Source organism: Papio anubis, chromosome 12 (assembly GCF_008728515.1).
Source record: "Papio anubis isolate 15944 chromosome 12, Panubis1.0, whole genome shotgun sequence".
Taxonomy (NCBI): Eukaryota; Metazoa; Chordata; class Mammalia; order Primates; family Cercopithecidae; genus Papio; species Papio anubis.
In genome coordinates this window covers 5,047,004-5,069,979 of record NC_044987.1, presented here as the reverse complement: position 1 = coordinate 5,069,979, position 22,976 = coordinate 5,047,004, and the positions used below count along the sequence as shown (strand labels likewise).

Below are 22,976 nucleotides of genomic sequence, written 5' to 3'. Positions count from 1 at the left end.
ATACACACACACACACACACATATAGACATACAGAGATGTAAGTCAGATATAAATATGGATATATCATGAGCACTCCAGAAGGAGAGGGAAAGGGGCAGAGACATTATTTGTGAACTAATGGCCCGGAATTCCCCATATGATAAAAAGAAATGAAAATATACATGTTCAGAAAGTTCAATGAACTTCAAGCAGGATGAACTCAAGGAGATCTACACCAAGACACATGAGACTCAAATTTTTGAAAGACAAAGACAAAGACAGAATATTGAAATCAGTGAGAGAAAAGTGGCTTATCACCTACAAGTGATTCTCTATGGAATTAACAGCTGATTTCTTATCAGAAACCATGGAGGCCAGAAGGCAGTGAGATGATATATTTAAAGGACTGGAAAACAAAAGCTATCAACTATGAACTCCATATCTGCCAAAACGATCTTTCAAGAATGAAGGAGAAACTAAGACATTTCCAGATAAACAAAAGCTGAGGTAATTGCTACTAGTAGACCTACTAAAGGACATACCTTAGGCTGAAATTAAAGGACATTAGTCAATAACTCAAAACCATATGTAGAAAAACAGAATGCTGGAAAGGTAACCACATGAGTAATTATAAAAGCCAGTACTATCGTACTTTTGTAACTCCCTTTTATTTCTATATGATTTAAAAGTTAGGTAGGGGATATCACCACCGACCCCACAGAAATACAAACCACCATCAGAGAATACTATAAACACCTCTAATGCCAACAAACTAGAAAATCTAGAAGAAATGGATAATTTCCTGGACACTGACACTCTACTAAACCAGGAAGAAGTTGAATCCCTGAATAGACCAATAGCAGGCTCTGAAATTGGAGGCACACTAATAGCCTACCAACCAAAAAAGTCCAGGACCAGATGGATTCACAGCTGAATTCTACCTTTTCAGAGGTACAAGGAGGAGCTGGTATTATTCCTTCTGAAACTATTCCAATCAATAGAAAAAGAGGGAATTCTCCCTAACTCATTTTATGAGGCCAACATCATCCTTGATACCAAAGCCTGGCAGAGACATTAACAAAAGAGAATTTGTGACCAATATCCCTGGATGAACATCGATGCAAAATCCTCAATAAAACCGCAAAACCAGATTCAGCAGCACATCAAAAAGCTTATGCACCGCGATCACGCGCTTCATCCCTGATGGGTGGTTGTCTAACATTCGTGAAATCAATAAACATAATCCAGCATATAAACAGAACCAAAGACAAGAACCACATGATTATCTCAATAGATGCAGAAAGGCTTTTGACAAAATTCAACAGCCCTTCTCTCATGCTAAAAACGCCTTTTCAATAAATTCGGTATTGATGGAACGTACCCTCGGCAAATAATAAGAGCTACGATGACAAACCCAATACTAATATCATACTGAATGGGCAAAACTGGAAAATTCCCTTGAAAACTGGCACAAGACAGGATGCCCTCTCACCACTCCTATTCAAATATATAGGTTAAAGTTCTGGCTAGGGCAACGAGAAAGAAATCAAGGGTATTCAGTTAGGGAAAAGAAGAAGTTAAATTGTCCATCTTTGCAGATGACATGATTTGTATATTTAGAAAATCCCATTGTCTCAGCTCAAAAATCTCCTGAAGTTGATAAGCAACTTCAAAGCAAAGTTCATAGGATACAAAAATTAATGTGCAAAAATCACAAGCATCTGTATACACCAGTAACAGACAAACAGAGAGCCAAATCATGAATGAACTTCCATTCACAATTGCTTCAAAGAGAATCAAATACCTAGGAACTAACTTACAAGGGATGTAAAGGACCTCTTCAAGGAGAACTACAAACTACTGTTCAGTGAAATCAAAGAGGACACAAACAAATGGAAGAACATACCATGCTCATGGATAGGAAGAATCAATATCGTGAAAATGCCATATCGCCCAAGGTTATTTATATTCACGCCATCCCATCAAGCTACCAATGAGTTTTCATTGGAATTGGAAAACTGCTTTAAAGTTCACATATGGAACCAAAAGGGCCCGCGATCTCCAAGACAATCCTAAGTCAAAACAACAAAGCTGGAGGCATCACACCTGGACTTCCAAAATATACTACAAGCAGTAACCAAAACAGCATGGTACTGGTACCAAAACAGAGATATAGACCAATGAAACAGAACAGAGTCCTCAGAAACAATACCACACATCTACAGCCATCTGATCTTTGACAAACCTGAGAGAAACAAGAAATGGGGGAAAGGATTCCTATTTAATAAATGGTGCTGGAAAATTGGCTAGCCATGGCAGAAAGCTGAAACTGATCCTTTCCTTACTCCTTATAATGAAAATTAATTCAAGATGGATTAGAGACTTAAAATGTTAGACCTAATACCATAAAAACCCTAGAGGAAAACCTAGTAGTACCATTCAGACATAGGCATGGGCAAAGACTTCATGTCTAAAACACCAAAGCAACGGCAGCAGTGCCAAATTGACAAATGGGATCTCATTAAACTAAACATTTCTGCACAGCAAAGAAACTACCATCAGAGTGAACAGGCAACCCACAGAATAGGAGAAAATTTGCAAATCTACTTCCATCTGACAAAGGGCTAATATCCAGAACCTACAAAGAACCCAAACAAATTTACAAGAAAAACAAACAGCCCTTAAGGAAAAGTGGGCAAAGGATATGAACAGACATTTCAAAAGAAGACATTCATACAGCCAACAGACACATGAAAAAATGCTCATCATCACTGGCTATCAGAGAAATGCAAATCAAAACCACAATGATACCATCTCACACCAGTTAGAATGGCTTATCATTAAAAGTCAGGAAACAACAGGTGCTGGAGAGATGGAGAAATAGGAACATTTTTTTACACTGTTGGTGGGATTGTAAACTGTTCAACCATTATGGGTCAGTATGGCGATTCCTCATGATTCAGAACTAGATGTACCATATGACCCAGCCATCCCATTACTGGGTGGTATATAAATTCAAAGGATTATAAATCATGCTGCTATAAAGACACATGCACAATATGTTTACGGCACTATTCACAATAGCAAAGAGACTTGAATCAACCTAAATGTCCATCAGTGACAGACTGGATAAGAAATGTGGCACATATACACCATGGAATACTATGCAGCCATAAAAGGATGAGTTCGTGTCCCAGGGACATGGATGCAGCTGGAAACCATCATTTTAGCAAACCATCACAAAGAACAGAAAAAACCAAACACCCATGTTCCTCACCATAGTGGGAACTGAACAATGAGATCACTTGGACTCGGAAGGGGGAACATCACACCGGGCCTATCATGGGGAGGGGGGGAGGGGGGAGGAGGAGGGGCCTGCATTGGGAGTTATACCCGATGTAAAATGACGAGTTGATGGGTGCTTCACTTGAAAGGATGGGTGGCAGCACAGCAACATGGCAATAAGTATACATATGTAACAAAACCTGCACGTTACGTACCCTAGAACTTAAAGTATAATAATAATTAAAAAAAAAAAAAAAAGAAATAAAGTAGGCTCTCCCCATCAATCTCTATCCAAAAAAAAAAAAAAAGTTAGGGTCACAAAACAGTAATTATAAATCTATATTTATGGGCACACATGTACAAAGATATAACCTGTGACAATAACAATACAGAGGAGGAGGAATCGAGATGCATAAGAGCAGAATGTTTTCATACCGTTGGTATTATTCACTAGGGTCTGATAAGTGTAAGAAGTTAATTGCAATCCCTACGATAATCACTAAGAAAATAACTAAAACATATACCAAAAAAGAGACTTAAAATGATACACTACCAAAAAAATCAACTAAATACAAAAATGGCAATAATGTAGGAATTGAGGAACAAAAAGCAAACAAGATATATGGCAAACAAATAGCTAATGTCTGAAGTAAGTTCTTCGTTATCAGTAATTACTTTAAATGTCAAAGAATTAAAGGTACAGATTAGCAGAATGAATTTTTTTAAAATAGTCCAACTATTTGCTGTCTATGAGAGACTCATTTTAGATCTAAGGATAGAAATAGCTTGAAAATGAGAGGATGAAAAAACATGTCTCGTGCAAATAGTAACCAAAAGAGATCTGAGATGGCTACACTAAACCCAGACAAAATAAACTTTACATCAAAAACTGTGACAAGAGATAAAGACAATATATACTGATAAAGGAGTTAATTTACCAAGAAAATTTAACAATTATAAACATGTATTCACTGAACAAACATTGAGAGAATTGAAAGGGGAAACATACAGCTCTACAAAAATAGTTGGAAATTTTAATGCCCCATGCCCCACTTTCAATAATGAATAGGACAACCAGACAGATCAATACAGAAAGTGAGGACTTAAAGCAAAACCACAAACTAATTAGATCTAACAGACTTAGACAACACACTCCATACAACAACAGAAAGATACAGATTTTTCTCAAGTACACATGGAACATTCTCCAAGATAGATCACATTTAGCCACAAAAGAAGTACTGATTAATTTTAAAAGATTGAAATTATTCAAAATATTTTTTCTAATCACAGTGGAAGAAATTAGAAACCAATATTAGAAGGAACAAAGGTTCAAAGAAGAAATTGCAGGGTATAAAATAGCTTAAGACAAATGAAAACAAAAACACAACATACCAACACCTAGTGACTTCACTGGTGAATTCTACCAAACATTAACGAAGAGCTAGTACAGATTCTTCTCAGACTATTCCAAAAAGTTGAAGAGAAGGAAATACTTCCTATCTCATTTTATGAGGCCAGTGTGTTGCCCTGATACCTAAGCCAAAGACACTAAAAGAAGAGAAAACTACAGACCAATATCCTTTATAAATATTGATGTGGAAAACCTCAACAAACTACTAGCAAACAAAATTCAGCAGCGTATTAAAATGATTACACACCATGACCAAGGGGAATCTATTCCCAGAACTAAAGGATGGTTCAACATATGAAATTCAATTAATATGATACACTACAGTAACTGAATGAAGGAAAGAATCACATGATTTTCTTGAGTGACGCAAAAAAAGTATTTGACAAAACCCAACATCGTGTCATGATGAAAAACACTCAACAAACTAGGAATAGAAGAAAACTATCTCAATATAACAAAGGCCATATATGAAAACCCCATAGTTAACATAATACTCAATAGGGAAACACTGAAAACTTTTTTTCTAATAGCTGGAACAAGACAAGGATGCCTGCTGTCACCATTTCTATTCACCATAGTACTGGAAGTTCTACGCAGAACAATCAGTCAAGAAAAAGAAATAAAAGACATCTAAGTTTGAAATGAAGAAGTCAAAATATCCCTTCTCACAAAAGACATGATCACATATGTACAAAATTCTAACTATTTTTAAAAAAGGACAAAACTGTTATAGCTAATAAGTGAATTTAGCAAAGTTGCCATATAAAAAATCAGCTTATAAAAATGTTTTATTTTTATATACTATAAACAATCTATAAATGAGATTAGGAAAACAATTCCAGTTACAATAGCATAAAAAAGAATAAAATACTCAGGAATAAACTTAACCAAGGAGATGAAAGACTTGTACACAAAACTACAAAAGATTACTGAATGATTAAAGGAGACATAAATAAATGGAAGACATCCCATGTTCATGGATTAGAAGACTTAATATTGTTACAATGTCAATAGTACCCAAACCAAGCTATAGATTCAATCCAATCTCTGTCAAAATTCCAGTGATTTTTTTTGCAGAAATAGAAAACTCCATCTAAAATTTACATGTAATCTCAAGAGGCCTCAAGTAGCCAAAACAAATCTTGAGAAGTAAAAACAAATTTGGAGATCTCACACTTCCTGATTTCAAAGCTCAATACAAAGCTACAGCAATCAGAAGAGTATAAGACAGACACACAGACCAATGGAATAGAATAGAGAGCTCAGAAATAATCTTCACCTATACAGTCAAAGGATTTTTAACAAGAGCAGCAAGACCATTCAATGGGGAAACGACCGTCTTTTCAAAAACTAGTGCTAGGAACTTTGGGAGACAGAAGCAGGCAGATCACTTGAAGTCAGGAGTTCAAGGCCAGTCTGGCCAACATGGTGAAACTCCGTCACTACTTAAAATACAAAAAATTAGCCGGGCGCAGTGGCACAAGTCTGTGATCCCAGCTACTGGGGAAGCTGAGGCAGGAGAATACCTTGAACCTGGGAGGCGGAGGTTGCAGTGAGCCAAGATTGTACCACTGCACTCCAGCCTGGGCAGCAGAGGGAGAATCTGTCTCAAAAACAACAGAGGGAAACTGTGGTGACCATTCCAGGTATTTTGCCTGGGACCAAACTGTCACTTCTTACCTAACTTCTCCTGACCACCCAGCCCTTATAAGGAGTAGCCCTAGGGAATATGTGACCTCATCTCCCTGTCCATAGCTGATTAGATCAGAGGTTGATGCCAGACACATAGCCTGGTCCTTAAGTAACTAAGCTGGACCAGGGAGAGCTCCGAAAAAAACTCTCATCAAAAATGCAGAAATTTTGGACAAATGATGGGTGGCATTTGGATGAGGGTCACTGAGAGTTTGGTCAGGACCACAACAAGTAAAACTGTAGGCAAATTCAAACGATGTGTGCTCAGCAACCACGAGGGTATGTGGATATTCAGAGAGGAAAATGCGGTGGGTGTGCAGAACGAGCATGCTGGTTGCTTTGTTTTCTGTTGTGCTGTATCTCCTGGCCAGCTTATCTCAGCTTTACCTTGGACATGAATATAACAATGTGACAAGGCCATTAGGCTACAAGAAGGAGTACTGAAATTCTCAATGGGAAAGTCTCCATTGAGAGATATGCCCCGCCTCTCCCCTTAATGGTTCTGGCTCCAGATTTACGAGACCTTTTGGTACTAGCACCTCTGAGTTATTGATTAAGTATCTTAATGCCATATCCCAAACTTTCAAAAGAACTTCATTGGTTCATTTCATCTTTCAAACCAAGCTACGTTACAGAGTTGCTGGATGGCAATGCTCCTATCAGCTATGCCCGTAGGTGACCCTATCAGCCATGACCGTAGGTGAGGTATGGTCCCTCCTCCCAGTGCTGGTACTGAATGGTGAATGGCAGGCATGTCTGGTATACAAAGTCCTGCATGAATGTATACTTATTTATGTATTCACTGGAACATTCATTTATGCAATAAACATTTATTGAGCACCTCCCCCATCCAAAACAAACAAACAAACAAACTAGTGCTGGGAAAACTGAGTATCCATGATGAAAAGAATCAAGTTGGATCTTTGTCTAACACCATATACAAAAATATTAACTCAAAATAGATCAAATATCTGAAATATAAGAGCTAAAACTATAAAACTCTTAGAAGAAAACATAGGAAAAAAAACTGTGACATATAATTTTGCAATAATTTCTTGGTTATAACACCAAAAGCACAGACAACAAAAGAAAAAATAGCAAAAGAGACTTCATCAAAATCAAAAACTCTTGTGCATCAAAAGACACTATTAAGAGACTGAAACGACAACCCACAGAAAATATTTGCAAATCATATCTGTGACAAGGGCTTAATATCCAGAATACATAAAAAACTTCTATAACTCAATAACAAAAAACCCACAAAACAGCTTTCAAAACTGGGCAAAGAACTGAAATAGACAATTCTCTAAAGAAAGTATATAAATGGCAAAAAAAAAAAAAAAAAGCACATGAGAACAAAAGATGTTCAACATCATTAGTCAATAGGATGGTTTAGGATGCAATTAAAACCATAATGAGTTACCACTGCACACCTACTAGGAGTGCTATAATTATTTTAAAAAGGAAAGTAACAAGCGTTACTACCCAAGGATGGGTAGGAATTGAAATTCTTGTGTATTGCTGGTAGGAATAATGATGCCGCTGCTATGGAAAACACTATGGCAGTTCCCTAAAAAGTTAAACATAGGATTACCATATGACCTGGCCATTCCATTTTTAGAAGCATACTCAAAATAATTAAAAAACGGGGGCTCAAACAGATATTTGTATGCAATGTTCAGAGCAGCATTATTCACAATAGCCAAAAGTTGAAAACAATGTAACTGTCCACCAACAGATGACTAGAAAAACAAAAAATGTTGTATACGAACTGCAGAATATCATTCAGACACAAAAAAGAAGGGAGCTCTGGTACATGCTACAACCCGGATGAACACTGGACACATTATGCTAAGTGAAAGAAGCCAGACACAGCAGGACGAATATTGCAGATTTCACTGACATGAAGTATCTAGAATAGGGAAATTCATAGAGACAGAAAGCAGATTCGAGGAGACCAGGGAGTGCGGGAAGATTATTCCCTTGGGCTTGGTGCGCCCTGTGAGAAGGTGGGGAGCTTAATGCTTATGAGTACAGAGTTTCTGTTTGGGGTGATGAAAAATTGTGGAAGTAGGCAGTGGTGATGGTTGTACAACATTGTGATTGTAATTAGTGTCACTGAATTGTACACTTAAAAATTGTTAAAAGGCCGGGTGCGGTGGCTCAAGCCTGTAATCCCAGCACTCCTTTGGGGAGTCGATGGATCACGAGTCAGAGATCGAGACCATCCCATAACATGGTGAAACCCCCATCTCTCACTAAAAAATACAAAAACAACTAGCCGCCAGTCCCAGCTATGTGGGAGGGGTCGAGGCAGAGAATGGCGAAACCCGGAGGCAGAGCTTGCAAATGAGCTGAGATCCGGCCACTGCACTCCAGCCTGGGCGGCAGAGCGAGACTCTGTCTCAAAAAAAAAAAAAAAAAAAAAAAAATTGTTAAAAGGACAAATTTAATGTTTTATGTATACTCCCTCTATAGCCATGGGGAATTGGTTCCAGGACCTCCAGTGGATACCAAAATCCACTGTGCTCACAGCCCTTCTATAAAATGCGGTAGTACTTGCATATAACCTATACACATCCTCCCATATACTTTAAATCATCTCTAGATTACTCATAATACGTAATGCAATATAAATGCTATGTAAATAGTTGTTGTACTGTATTGTTTAGGGAATAATGACAAGGGAAAAGAGTCTGTACATGTTCAGTACAGACAGAATGTTTTCTAGAGATTTTTGATTCGTGGTTGGTTGAATCAATGCATACAGAATCCATCAATATGTAGGGCTGGCTATATTTTGCCACAATAAAATATTTAAAATAAGTAAAGTGATGGACATCCACAGCAATGAAAAGGGAATTACTGATACACATAATGATTCAGGTGAATCTCGAAAACATAATGTTAACTGAAAGAAGACAGAGGACATTTAGAGAAAAGGGGGAAAATGATCCAGGAAAAAGACTCTTACCAGGCCCTGGGGGCTGAGAGAGAATTAAATGCCAAGGAGCACAAGGAAACCATTGGGGTGTAGCTTGCAATGTTCTTTTTTTTTTTTTTTTTTTTTTTTTGAGACGGAGTCTTGCTCTGTCACCCAGGCTGGAGTGGTGCAATCTCAGCTCACTGCAACCTCTGCCTCCCCAGTGCAAGTGATTCTCCTGCCTCAGCCTCCTGAGGAGCTGGGATTACAGGTGCACGCCACCACACCCAGCTCATTTTGTCTTTTTAGTAGAGACAGGGTTTCACCATGTTGGTCAGGCTGATCTCAAACTCCTGACCTTGTTATCCGCCCACCTCAGCCTCCCAAAGTGCTGGGATTACAGGCATGAACCACCGTGCCCAGCTGGTGCTAGCGATGTTCTAAATTTTGTCTGTGCAATGGCTACATGACCATTTACATTTGTCAAAACTCATTGAGCTGAACACCTACAAAAGATGAATTTTACTCCATGTAAGTTATACATAAATGAACCTCATGTTTATAAAATGCTCCTTGCAGAAATGTTGGTGTATGTTGCTGGAAATGCACAAACCCAGAGCACAGTTCAGTCTCAGCGGTTAACCTGTTTCTGCAACTTGATGCTCTCCTCTGCAGCCTCAGCAGCCATGACCGGGGAGAGCTGTGAGTTGGAAAGCTGTGGCTGGCTGCCGTTGGTTACATTTCCAACAATCTCTAGCGCTGGGTCATTTCCAGCCCTGGAAACCTGGCTAGTAGGGACCTGCAAGCCGGCAGGAGGAGATGGAGGAGGAGTGGTGGGATGGTTCCTTGGAGGGTAGAGGTGCACCAAACCCAAGGCACAGATGGCCCGCCTGAGCTGTGAGGCAGAGCTGGGCAGGGGGCCAGGTGGGAAATGGAGAGCACCCCCCATTCTTCCTTTCATACTCCTCTACCCCTGCCAAAAAAAAGGAAGTCCTCCTGTCTCCTTTTTTCATTTTTGAAGTTAATTTATTTTTCAATGACAATAATTATGTATATATGGGGTACAATGTGATGTTTTGATTTATGATATTGTAGAAAGAACCCATCAAGCTAATTAACATATTCATCACCTCATCAACGTATCATTTGTTTGTGGTGAGGACATTAAAGATCTATTCTTCTAGCAATTTTGAAATATATAGTACATTATTATCCACTATGGTCTCCGTGCAGTGCACTAGATCCTCCTTTCTGACAAGGCTGCATTGAGAGAGAATTTGGCAGCTGCTGCAGCATCAGGCATGGGAATCGCTGGCCCTCCGGCTGCAAGCTTGTCTCCCACGACCCTGGAGTAACGCGGGTGCAGCTGTGGTAACAGGCAGGCCCTCCCCCAGCCTCTGCTCAGGGCTGCCACGGACACTGCACCCGAATCCTGCCTGCTGCCCAGCAAAGGACACGCCTGCCACATCCAGCTCTCCTCCCAGAGGCACCTGTCGCTTGCTCCCCTCTCCTTACCCCAGTCCCACCAGCCCAGCAGGGGAGAGGCCAGGACTCGCCTTGCCATGGGAAAGTGCTCCACTGCCGATCCCAGCCAGGAAAAAATTGCCTTGGGAAGAGTGTGCTCAGCTCCCTGTGGGAGTGGCAGGGAATGCCACCATCTCCCCCACAGCCACTTCCAGATGCACCTGGAGACCTGGGTTTGCCTCTGGGGCGAACTGGAAAATTGACAGCAAAGGAAATGAAAAATATCCAGGGAGCCAGAGACTTTTGGGGGTAAATGGGGAAACGGATGAGTTTGCGTGCCTTGCACTGCATGTGATGCCCAGGGTTGAGAACGGGCCTTTGAACTAGCCAAGCCAGCCAGCTGGTCTAACCTCCAAGGCAAGTGCAGCCCTAAGAGGCTACCTGATTGTCCCAAATGTCAACGCCAGTCTGAGCAGAACCAGCACTGGAACGGGTTCTCCTGAGACCCAGTGGTCTCAAAACCCACTGGTCATTCCCCTTCCCCACCCCGAGACCCAAAGCTGAAGAGTACTTATGGTGACCTCCAAGGCCCCACGTGATCTGCCTCCCCACCCCCAGAACCTATCTGATCTCCCCTTTTTCTCCCCTCACTGTCTGCACCCCAGCACACAGCTGGTCCCTGAGCCCCCCAGCCATGCTACGCGTTGGCCCTGACATCGGCATCACTAGTCCCCTCACCTGCTTCAGGTCTTGGCCAAGCCTCACCTCTCCAAGGTGGAGTCTCTGACCATCCTATTACTACCTCTGCGGCCTGCCCTGCCTCTTCGGCAGGCCGATCTCCACTCCAGCTCCACTTTTCTTCTCTCTCGGGACTCCCACCTCCTAACACGCCCTGTATCTCTGTATTTATTATGCCTCCTGCTGATGGTCTGCCTCTACCACAAGAATGTCAGCTACACAAAGGGCAGAGACCCCATCTGTTTTGTTCACTGCTGTAACCCCCATATTAAGAGGTGGCCCTAACTCAACCAATATTCACCCAATGAATGATGAGATGAGCTTCATTAAAGAGCACCTGTGCTATGTGTTTACTTGCCTTTCCAGATCGCCCCCAGAGGCTTAATATCAAATATACCAAAAGATATACCTGCTTTTTAAATGTACCCCCACAAAAAAGGGAAGCCTAACACCTAAGCCCCTCCTCATGCCTTGAAGTCCCCATCCAGGACCTCGGGTGAATGACGAGGCACTGCATTCATTAAAGGGTTAAGACTTCACAGCGTTGGCATTGTGGGAATGGGAGTAATGCCTTTTTAGAGAATTAAGGTATCCTGGTGTCATGTGCTGGTGAGGCCCAGTGGCCCTGCCACAGAACATGTAGTACCTCCTCACCCACTCCTTTTGGAGATGGCATGGGTGGCTCAGTTGCATATTCAAGCAACCATTGTCAGGCCAGGATTTGTGATGTATCCCAGGATCCAGTTAAAATTACTGTTGTTGCTGTTGTTGTTTTGGTCTTTGTATGGACAATATAGCAAGTCTGGTAAGTTTCTCTGATTGGCAGCAAGCTGGCTGGGGGACAGAGCTACGATTATTGAGCACTGCACCTTGGTTTTTATGTACATTACCCCTCACCATCCTCCCAACAGTCCTGCAGTGAAGATGTCACACCCATTTTAAATTTTAGAAAACTGACACACAGATAATGCAAGGGACTTGCCAGAGTCACACGGCTAGAGGGGATAAGGCCAAAGATTCAAGTCCATGCTCTTTCCAATACACCAGGCTCTTAATAAGCATTTATTACAAGAATGAATGATTCAACACAAGGACTGAAGCAGAGAATGGGTACCTTTTAAGGGAGAAGAGGGATAAAAGAGAGTTCATTGGCGGGGCGGGGGGCGGGCAGTGCGGTGGCTCACACCTGTAATCCCAGCACTTTGGGAGGCCGAGGCGGGTAGATCATGAGGTCAGGAGATTGAGACCACGCTGGCCAACACGGTGAAACCCCGTCTACTAAAAATACAAAAAAAAAAAAATTAGGTGGGCATGGGGGTGCCTGCCTGTAGTCCCAGCTACTCAGGAGGCTGAGGCAGGAGAATTGCTTGAACCCAGGAGGCGAAGGTTGCAGTGAGCCGAAATCACGCCACTGCACTACAGCCTGGCAACAGAGCGAGACTGTTGAAAGAAAGAGAAAAAGAAAGAGAGAGGAAGGAAGGAAGGAAGGGAGGGAGGGAGGGAGGGAGGGAGGAAGGAAGGAGAGAAAGAAGGAAGGGGAGGGGAGGGGAGGGGAGGGGAGGGAAGGTTAAGTTCACAGTGTGAGTCTGGGTGCAGTGGTTCACGCCTGTAATCCCAGCACTTTGGGAGGCCAAGGCAGGTAGATCATGAGATCAGGAGATCAAGACCATCTGGCTAACACGGTGACAGCTCGTCTCTACTAAAAATATAAAAAATTAGCCGGGTGTGGTGGCGGGTGCCTGTAGTCCCAGCTACTCAGGAGGCTGAGGCAGGAGAATTGGCGTGAACCCGGGAGGCGGAGCTTGCAGTGAGCTGAGATTGCACCACTGCACTCCAGCCTGGGCAATAGAGTGAGACTTTGTCTCCAAAAATAAAAAGTTCACAGCGTGGAGAGCAGGCCCACTTGGGACACAGAATGGGCAATGTCGAGAGCCCTGGGAGGGGGTGCTGGAAAGGGGCAGTGGAGAAAAGGAGAGGAAAGACACGGGGACAGCTGATCAGTCCCCTGGGCCATTCTGCTTGCCTCCTCACTAAGAATGGTAGCATCTCTCCTTGCTCCCACCACTTTTTGTGGCTCTCAAAATGCTTTCACGTGCATTTTCTCACTACAGCCTCAGAACAATCTTTAGGAGTGGTGTTATCTTCCCCATTTCACAGATGAGAAAGCTGAGACTCAGGCCACGTAACTTGCCCAAGAACACACAGCCAATCAGTGGCAGGTCTGGGGCTCCATTTAAGTCTATGACCCCCACTCTGGCTCAGTATTCTTACCCCCACCCCGAATAAAGAGAATCACACGACCTTATTGTGATAACAAATAGCAACTGTAGTCAGAGGGAGAGAGGCCCAGGGAGGAACAATAATCTAATTAAAACGCTTGACATTGGAAACTCCTGGAGGGCAGGGCAGGGATCACGCGGAAGATTTTACAGCACCCAGCACAGCTGCCCACGCAGTGGAGCATCTCTGCTGAGCTACCACAGCAAGGCTGCAGTGCCTGGCCCGGACCCTGGTCACGCTGACCTCCACGGCAGGAACTGAGAGCAGCATCTACTCCCAATCCTGCATAAGACGTCGTAGAAACACCCTACAACCCAGCCGGGGAGCCAGTCCCTGCCAGGAGCTGGCGTCACAGCTCAGAGAGGTGCCAAGCGAGCAGAAAACAGCCCCTGCTCTCCGTAGCTGAGAGAGACAGAGTCGGGCATCCTGGCCCGGTGGAGCTCTGGGCGTCGCTCCCACAACAGCAACAGCACGAAGCGCTGAACACACACCCCACCGTTCACCATCCATGGCCAGGAGGCCATTCAGACTGTCATTGCTGGTTGTCAACTCCAAGAACTAACAGGAGGGAAAACTCACACACACACCCAAGAATGCAGGCTCTGCCTGGCATGCGGGAACTCTGCCCTCGTGCCTGGGGTTCCTTCCTCTGTGGGCTTCCCATCTTCAGAGCCTTGGTTCTCCCTTCCCGAGGGATTACTCGCCACTTCCCTAACACTGCTGGGCTGCCTGCCTTGCTGCCGTGGAGTCCAGTCATCAGGCAGATTCATTCACATCTAGGTGCCTGAGTGGTACTGGCCACCAGGTAATGGAGTGGCATCAAACAGAGAAGTGGGCAACCTGGAATTGGGTGCCAGTCCTCGAGTCCCTCATCAGCCAAACGAAAATTATCTCGTGAGTGCCTACCCTCCAGAAGTGCCACGGGGAGACCACGAGGTGTGTAGCAGAAGCACTTCCTATACTGCCAAGCAGCAAAGAAAGGCAGCCTCCATAGCTCTAGCGGTTTGTAAAGAACGCCTTGCAGAGAGGACTCAGCCTGGCTCATGAGTTTCCAGCAGCGGAGCTTTAGGTGTGACTGAATCTTGGAGAGGAAGAGACTTTGGTTCTGTGGAACCTGTTCCATGTTTCTCAAAGCACACACCACCCACTCTGCCAACAGGTAAAGCTTCGGATGGAAGCTGCTGTGCTCTGTCCTCTCCCAGCTGAGCCAGGCCCTGGAAGTGCCCTCCAGGAGCTCCGGGCAAGCAGCCCCTCATGGCCCATGGTGGACCTGCACCCTCAGCACTAGACAGGGTGGTCTCACTGCTATTGCACAGGGTGAGTGGAACTGGAAATGCAGCCCCCAATAGTTTCAGTTATTCCAGGTATGGCTTTTCTCTCTCACTTTGTGCCTTCAGACCCTCATTTCCTGTGAGCAATGTGCTGGGGAAACTCGCAGCGGCTCTCCGGCAACCCTGGGGGAAAGCAGTAAAGTGGGGTAGGAGCAGAAGCCAGGGGCAGGGGCTGGGTCGGTCCAGTCAGCCCACTAGGGCTCCCATGTAGCAGAGGCTCCACCGAGAGGAAGCCGGGGCTGGCCTGGCCGGGAGACTCCCTCCTTGCCCCGTGTGTGGAGTGCCCGGACACCCTATATCCTCAAAGTGGCCTTGACCTCTGGAGACAGGTGTTGGCTGCTTGAGTCACCAACAGCAGAACCAGACTGGGAGGTGTTTCTGGGCGGGAAGGGTGGGCCAGGCCAGGCTCCAGCAGGCCCCCTTGTGGTCAGAGGGGTTGCCTACAGGATGATGGGCTTGGGAACCCAGGCAGCCACTCCCCACATGGGAGTTGGACCCAGGCTTGAAGGACACATCGTCACATCGATGTCACTCTCTTGGGAGGCCTTCCTGTCACACAAAATATCCTGGCCCCGGTGTTTTTCTTCACCATATTTCTCCCAACTGTAATTGTGTAGTCCCTGGGGCGCTTCTCTCTCAATGTCCATCTCCGTGAAAAGAGCCGTGACCCTCCAGGATAAGGTCTGTGCGTGAGACCCACTTTGTGGAAAGAACGTGTGAAGTCTCAGGACTCTACCTAAGAGCCAGGATCCAGCTCAGGTCCCCGCTCCACTGCACCAATGCCCCTCGGCCCCAGGAGAGACTGAGATCTCTGTAAACAGCAGAGAGCAGCAATACAGGCCTTGCCCTAATGGAACTTCCCTCTGAAAGGAAGCATAATGCTTTCAGCCAAGTGCCTGCCCAGAGCTCTGCAGGTGTGTGGCACGGAGGGCCTGGTGCCCCAGGAGGAGCTCAGCCTCCTGCCGCACCAGAATGGCCCAGGTCTCCCCAGGCTCCCTGCGATCCTAGTTGTCATCACGTCACTCTCAAATCCCCCATTTGGTCCTCTGTCACGTCCATGAGGTTGTGGGTGCACCCTGTCACTGTTTGCATCCCCTGGCGATTAGCACAGTCCAGGCAGAGAATCAAGTCAACAAGAATGAAGGAGAGAGTGGATGAATGAATGTCGGGCCCTATTTAGGGGCTGAGGACACAGAGATGAATAAAATTCTCTCTCTGCCCATGTAGGGTTCAAAGTCAAATTGGAGCACACAAAGTAATAATCCCAATACAGTGAAATTCATGTGTACAGTGAAAGTCATGTTTAAGGAAGCTTTATTAGGGCACAGACAAAATATCCATGACTATGTTTTAGCTGGTCAGGGAAGGCTCCTTGGAGGAGGTGACTTGGAACAGTCTTAGAGGAAAGTAAAATTTCCAGGCAGGGACGAACAGGGGTGCCAGGCAGGGGCACCTCATATGAAGAGATACAAAATGCCAGAGTGGAAACGTGCAGAGCTTACTGTGGGGACCTAAGGGTGGAATCCACACAGTTGGAGCCAGTGCAGGAGCTGGCCTGGGGTGCCAGAAGGGATAGAAGAAGGTTCCCAAGGGGGCTGGAATATCAAGCAAGGGATACGTTGTGGGCTGGTGAAAGGATTGTAAGCAGAATGTGTGACTCCCCAGGGCTTTTTTCCAACAGGATTCTCTGACGGCATTATAGGGAGAGGACAGGAGGGGAAGAGCCTCCGTTAGGAGGCTCTGTGGGATGCTGTTGCCTTGGTCCAAGCAAGACACAAGGCAGGCCCCGAGCAGGATGCGGTGGGGGGCTGGAGTGGGAAGATGGATTTCAGAGGTATTTAGGAGAAATAACTTGGGGTACAAAGGAGAGGTGGGGAGAAAAGGGGGTGAAGGACAAATGAGGTAAAGGGGAACAGAAGTCAAGCATCAGCTTCTCCTGCCTCTTCCTCTTCTGCAGTCCTCAATCCCCCGGCATGGACCAGCCAAGGACAAAGACCCAGCTCACTGTCAGCCTACACATGTCTCAGCTATTCTTCTCATGAACGAGGATGTTTTAGAAACCCTGACCTGAGCTGGGTAGTCTTATTTGTAACAATATTGTAGATGGCACATAGAGGTACTTGGATAAATACTGAATGAGACCAGGTGCAATGGTTTATGCCTGTAATCCCAGCACACTGGGAGGCTGAGGTGAGCAGATCACTTGAAGCCAGGAGATTGAGACCGGCCTGGCCAACATGGTGAAACCTCAACCTTACTAAAAATACAAAAATATTAGCCAGGCATGGTGGCACATGCTTGTAATCCCAGCTACTTAGGAGGCTGAGGCAGGAGAATCACTTGAACCTGGGAGGCGGAGGTTGCAGTGAGCCGAGATTGTGCCACTATACTCCAGCCTGGAAGACAAGAGCGAAACTCCATCTCAAAAAAAAAAAAAATATACCGAATGAATGATTTAGCAGTGAATGATGAGTGAGTGCATGAATGAGTGAGTGCATGAATGAACAAATGAATTCTTCACAACTTACCCTAGGACAGACTGACTAGCAGGTTTATCCTTGCTCAAAAGAGGAACCCCCAGGTTCCTCCCTGCTGCTGCTTTGAGTCCACGTGCCCAGGGCTTGCTGGCTGCCCAGGCTCAGCTGAGACTCGCGGTTGTTTGTCTAAATCTTCCTCTTTTGGAGGTCAGAACTGCAGACCTGGGAAGGAGGTTGAACTGCAGAGCCTGCTTTTTCTGTGCAAAGGCTAGAAAGAATGAAAGATGCAAAGATGGAAACCTCTGGATTTCTCACCAGTTGGTTGATTACCCTGAAAGAGACTGTCAAAGTTATGCCTCCTTCCTAAATGATCTCACCCACTGCCTGGAGATGATTTGCATGACCTCCAAGCAAAGGCAGATGGCAAACAAGAGCTGAAATTAGTGGAAAGATTAATTTCCCCATACAGGGCACTTCCCCACCCCCGCCCCCAACCCTGCTTTTTTTTTTTTTTTTTTTTTTTGCACAGGCAGCAATTCAATAAATAATTAATGCTTGCTAATCTTTTAGCTATTTCTCCTGTTGTAAAAAATTAATTGGTCTTCAATCATCTATTGCATTGTAACATGGAGGTATTTGGCCCGAGTCCACCACCCTGCTGAAACATGCCCCTCCTGCTGCTCACTGGCATATGTCAGTGACACCTGGCAGTCATGCCCAGCCTCCAGGTTCAGCACATGAACGGGAGTGCACAGCCGTGTGGCAGACACCTCCAGGGAGCTTCACACAAGCACTGCCTCTTTCTTCCAGCACGCTTGAGGAGTTTGCAAACGCTCATTCTCACAACACCTCCTCCCTAGTTGCTGAGACTCCTATTTTGCAAAAGAGGTTGAACAAGATTAATGATGGGGTGGAGAAGCAGCACCATCTCTCTCCAGGCCTGTGACTAGGGACATCAAATACCCTGGGATCTCTTTCTGGCTTTTGCCACCGAACTTGTGCCTCAGTTTGCCTAAGCAGGACTATCAGATCCACAGGAAGCAAAACAGGGAGGGTTGGCAGGGGAGGGAAGATTTCCAGCTGTCATGGTTCCTGCAGCCTCAACTATGACATGCTCCCTCTTTGAAATCACAACTCAATCATACCACCTCCTCCAGGAAGCTCTCCTAGATTAAACTAGCCTGGTTATCCCCGCCCCAGTGCCTGACTTGCCCTCCCTATTCAGTGCTCTTTAGAGATTATTCTAATGACAAAGTTCAGTAGATGACTAGTTTGCTTACTATTGTTTTCTCATATTAAAATTTAAGCCGTGGTAGGGTGGTAATCATGTTTGCACTTTAGTAAATATTCCAAGAACTTGTGTGGCTGCAAAAAGTCTTACAGAAGGGAGGAGAGGGGATTGTCAGCAGGAGCAACCCAGGAGACGCTTAGTGAGAATATGCAAGGGTCTGCACCAGTTCACACTTGGAATTGTCCCTCCTGGGAGAGCTGTGCAGCTAGCCGGTAGGTTCAGAGGACAAGCACCATCAGGGGTTCATGTGAGCAGCCCCACCCTGCTCCTTCTGCCACTTCTGAGTGTATCACTTAATCTCTTCCAGCCTCAGGATCTCATCTGAAAAAATCTCTCCCTCATAAGGTTGTTGTAGGGATTACATGAGATGGTGAATGTAGACAAAGATTGCAAACTGGGGAGCACGAGGCAGATACGAGGACTGATTGTCTCCCCGCTGCATGGTCCTCTTGCTCTGCAACCATCTTCAGAGGCACCATCCTGTGCCTACCTTGGAAACAGCCTGAATTCCAATTCCCTGACTCGCACCTCTCCCTCTGGCCTCTTAAGGTAGTCTGAGGATAGCATTCTACAATGTCAGAGCTAGGACAGATCCTTAATGGTCATTTTGCAGGTAGAAAAACAGGTCCAAAGACCAATGCAACTGACGTGGGCTTGCACAACTGCATTGGGCAGCTCCGTCACAACCCCATGACGCCTGACTGCCCAGAAGGGCGCTCCTTAGTAATAGCGTTTGGATTGAGTACTTCCTTGAGCCAGGTTCTCTGCTGAGTACCTTACATGGGTTACCTAATTTAATCCTCACACAACTCTGTGGGATCAATACAGTGGTCATCCTCATTGTTTAGACAACATAACTGAAGCACTGAGAAGGTCACACAACTAAAATTGTCAAAGCCAGATTCTAAGTCATTCCAGAGCCTGTGTGCTTAACATACTACACTCACTGTGTGTGAGTGCATGAATGAGTGGGTGCATGAATGAGTGAGTGCATGAATGAGTGCGTGAATGAGTGAATGAATGAATGTGTGAATGAGTGAGTGAATGAGTGCGTGAATGAGTGAGTGAATGAGTGAGTGAATGAGTGCGTGAATGAGTGAATGAGTGCGTGAATGAGTGAGTGAATGAGTGCGTGAATGAGTGAATGAATGAGTGCGTGAATGAGTGAGTGAATGAATGAGTGCGTGAATGAGTGAGTGAATGATGAACGAGTGCGTGAATGAGTGAGCGCATGAATGAATAAACGAATTCTTCACAACTTCTCCTAGGACAGACCGACTAGCAGGTTTATCCTTGCTCAAAAGAGGAACCCCCATGTTCCTCCCTGCTGTTGCTTTGAGTCCACGTGCCCAGGGCTTGCTGGCTGCCCAGGCTCAGCTGAGACTCGCGGTTGTTTGTCTAAATCTCCCTCTTTTGGAGGTCAGAACTGCAGACCTGGGAAGGAGGTTGAACTGCAGAGCCTCCTTTTTCTGTGCAAGGACTAGAACCTCGCTGCACTGTTCCTCTCATAGACTGACTCTCTAGGAAAAGAATTAAGTGCAAAATACCCTCGTAGTCACGAGATTCACTGAAGAGTAAAGTGGAATCCTTGCCTTCAGCATTTTATGGTGTGTCTCTTCCTCTCCTTCCTTTCCCTTCTTTTCCTTTCTTCTTCCTGAACAAGTCAGTTCTAAATCCATGAGTGGGACTGAGCAAGCTGGGCTTACGTGCAGGAGGGCACAGGTACGATGGCCCAGAATGGGTTGTCTGAGCTCCAGCAAGGTGTGAGCACCTGTGCAGGGGGCTGTCTGGATGGAGGGTATCCCCAGGGAACAGCCCAGATGAGACGTTAGAGCCCAAGCTGACTAGAGAGAGCATCACCCAGGGGCAGACCAGCAGAGGATCTTGAACCCCAGACAGAGAGAGAAGGGATCTGCCATGGAGACAGAGAGAGAAGGGATCAGAACAGGGTATCAGAGACTGAGCGGGGAGCAGTGGGATGTGGAGGGCATATGTGTGTGGGAGGGGGTGGCAATGCTAGGAGATAGGTTAATGCGGAAGACTGATCAAATTGGCAAATATAGTAAAGAGCATGGGAGTCTTTCTCTCTCAGTAAAAGAAGTTAAAAATCTGAAAATCAACCAGTGATTGCAAACTGGGGGGTATGAGGTAAATATGAGGATTGATAAATCCTCAGATCAAATAATTAATTGTACTTAACATTGATAGATCCTCATATCTAAAAGGTAAATATGAGGCTGGACGCAGTGGCTCTCACCTGTAATCCCAACACTTTAGGAGGCCAAGGCGGGTGTATCAATTGAGGTCAGGAGTTTGAGACCAGACTGGCCAACATAGCGAAACTCCATCTCTACTAAAAATACAAAAATTAGCTGGGCTTGATAGCACATGTCCCAACTACTTGGGAGGCTGAGGCAGGAGAATCGCTTGAATCTGGGAGGTGGAGGTTGCAGTGAGCCCAGATTGTACCACTGTACTCCAGCCTGGCGACAGAGCAAGACTCTCAAAAAAAAAAAAAAAAAAAAAAAGTGAAAAGGGAGAAAAATACAGTAAACCTTGTGGTGTTGGGCTGGAACTGGAGATGCTAGTATGCAGTCTCACTTAGCAGACTGTGGCTGTGTGGGATACTGCTTCCTTTGGGGAATCTCTTTTGTTGCAGGGGTATCAGAAGTCTAGGTGCAGGGAAAATTTGACCTATGTATCCTAAAAGATGCTAGATGAATGGGTCCCGTGGCTCCTTCCTGCTCATCAGAGAAGGTGCAGAGCAGACAGAGGGAGCAACGCTAACACCTTCTCTCAGCTCAGCACTGTCCTCCAAAGGTCACCGGCACCCCTTCATGGGTGCGGCTGCGTGCTAGTTCCTGAGAGCTGCCTGCCATCTAAGCCATAGGCCTGTGGTTCCCGAGCCTGGGTGAGCATTTGAATCACCTGTCCTGGGTGCCTCCCCAGAGCCACCAAATCAGAATCTCCAGGGTGGGGCTTGGGAATCTGGATGCATAACAACCTCCCAGCTAATTCTTGTCCAGTCAGCCCATCAGTTGTGGATCAGGACTGGGAGTCACTCATTTAGATAATGGTGTAGATACTTCATAGCAATTGCGATGCTAAAGAAAAAGGCTTCATTCTCAATTAAGAGAAAAGGAAGAGGAAAAGGAGAAGAAAACAGGAACTTGACATAATTATGGCATCTCCCTTTAAACACCACTGATAATATGCTGTCTGAATTCCCTGTCAACCTCTGGATGCCAACCTATGGGTTGGGCATCCCCCAAATGGCAGGATGGCTCCCGGCTACGGCACAGAGTCCTGTGTTTCAGATGTAGGGAAAGTAAAGTGAACAACAGAAAATCCCACGTGGCCTTTGCAGGCCTCACACCACCATTCCACACCATCAGCAGGCCTCACGCCGCCATTCCACACCATCAGCAGAAGCCAGCTCTGCCACCTAAAACCTTTGCCCACCCCTAACAAAGTCCCCAGCATCCTAAGGCTACAACCAAAGTGGACAGAACCTTTTCCAACAAACCCCACCCAAACCTGCACCCACAGCTATCTGTTAGCCATCCACCATTTGTAGAGAAGTGCATTAAGAGTTTCAGGATATTATGGGATTTTTAGATGTCCCCTTCTGGCTTGCAGATCACTGTCATTACACTCAAGATGAAGAGGAGGGGGACTGCAGGAAGGCAAAGTGTAGTGCTCAAACAGAAGCATGGAGTTGGAACGAGAAGCTGAGTCCGTGAGACAGCAAATAAGTAGTCGACATTGGCCAAAGAGCAGGGCAACACACAGGACTCTGCTAGGCATCTCTGAGAGAGAATAGAGTAGGGGGAATGAAGACACTGAGGGCTAGAGACACAACCGTACCCCTGGGAGAGGCTGCCACCCAGCATGTCATGAGTGTCATGGAGACATTCTTCAAGGCTGCCGTGGGCCAAAGACTCATGAAATTCATGATCTCTCTTCTACTTTCACGTTGCTTTAATTGGAGCTTTGCTGAAGACATGCCTTAACCTAAAAGATCGAGGCCATGGTGGCAGTACTAGGTTCCACGTCAGGGCAGTGAAGGCACGAGGTAGTAGACTAACACCCCTCCACCTG

General features: G+C 45.3%; 1 long non-coding RNA gene across 4 annotated transcripts in view; it reads right to left on the bottom strand.

Annotated features, from left to right (window-relative positions):
* The window catches only part of LOC103878016, a 114,725-nt gene that overhangs the window by 88,187 nt on the left and 3,562 nt on the right, over positions 1-22,976 (bottom strand). The window lies entirely within an intron of this gene.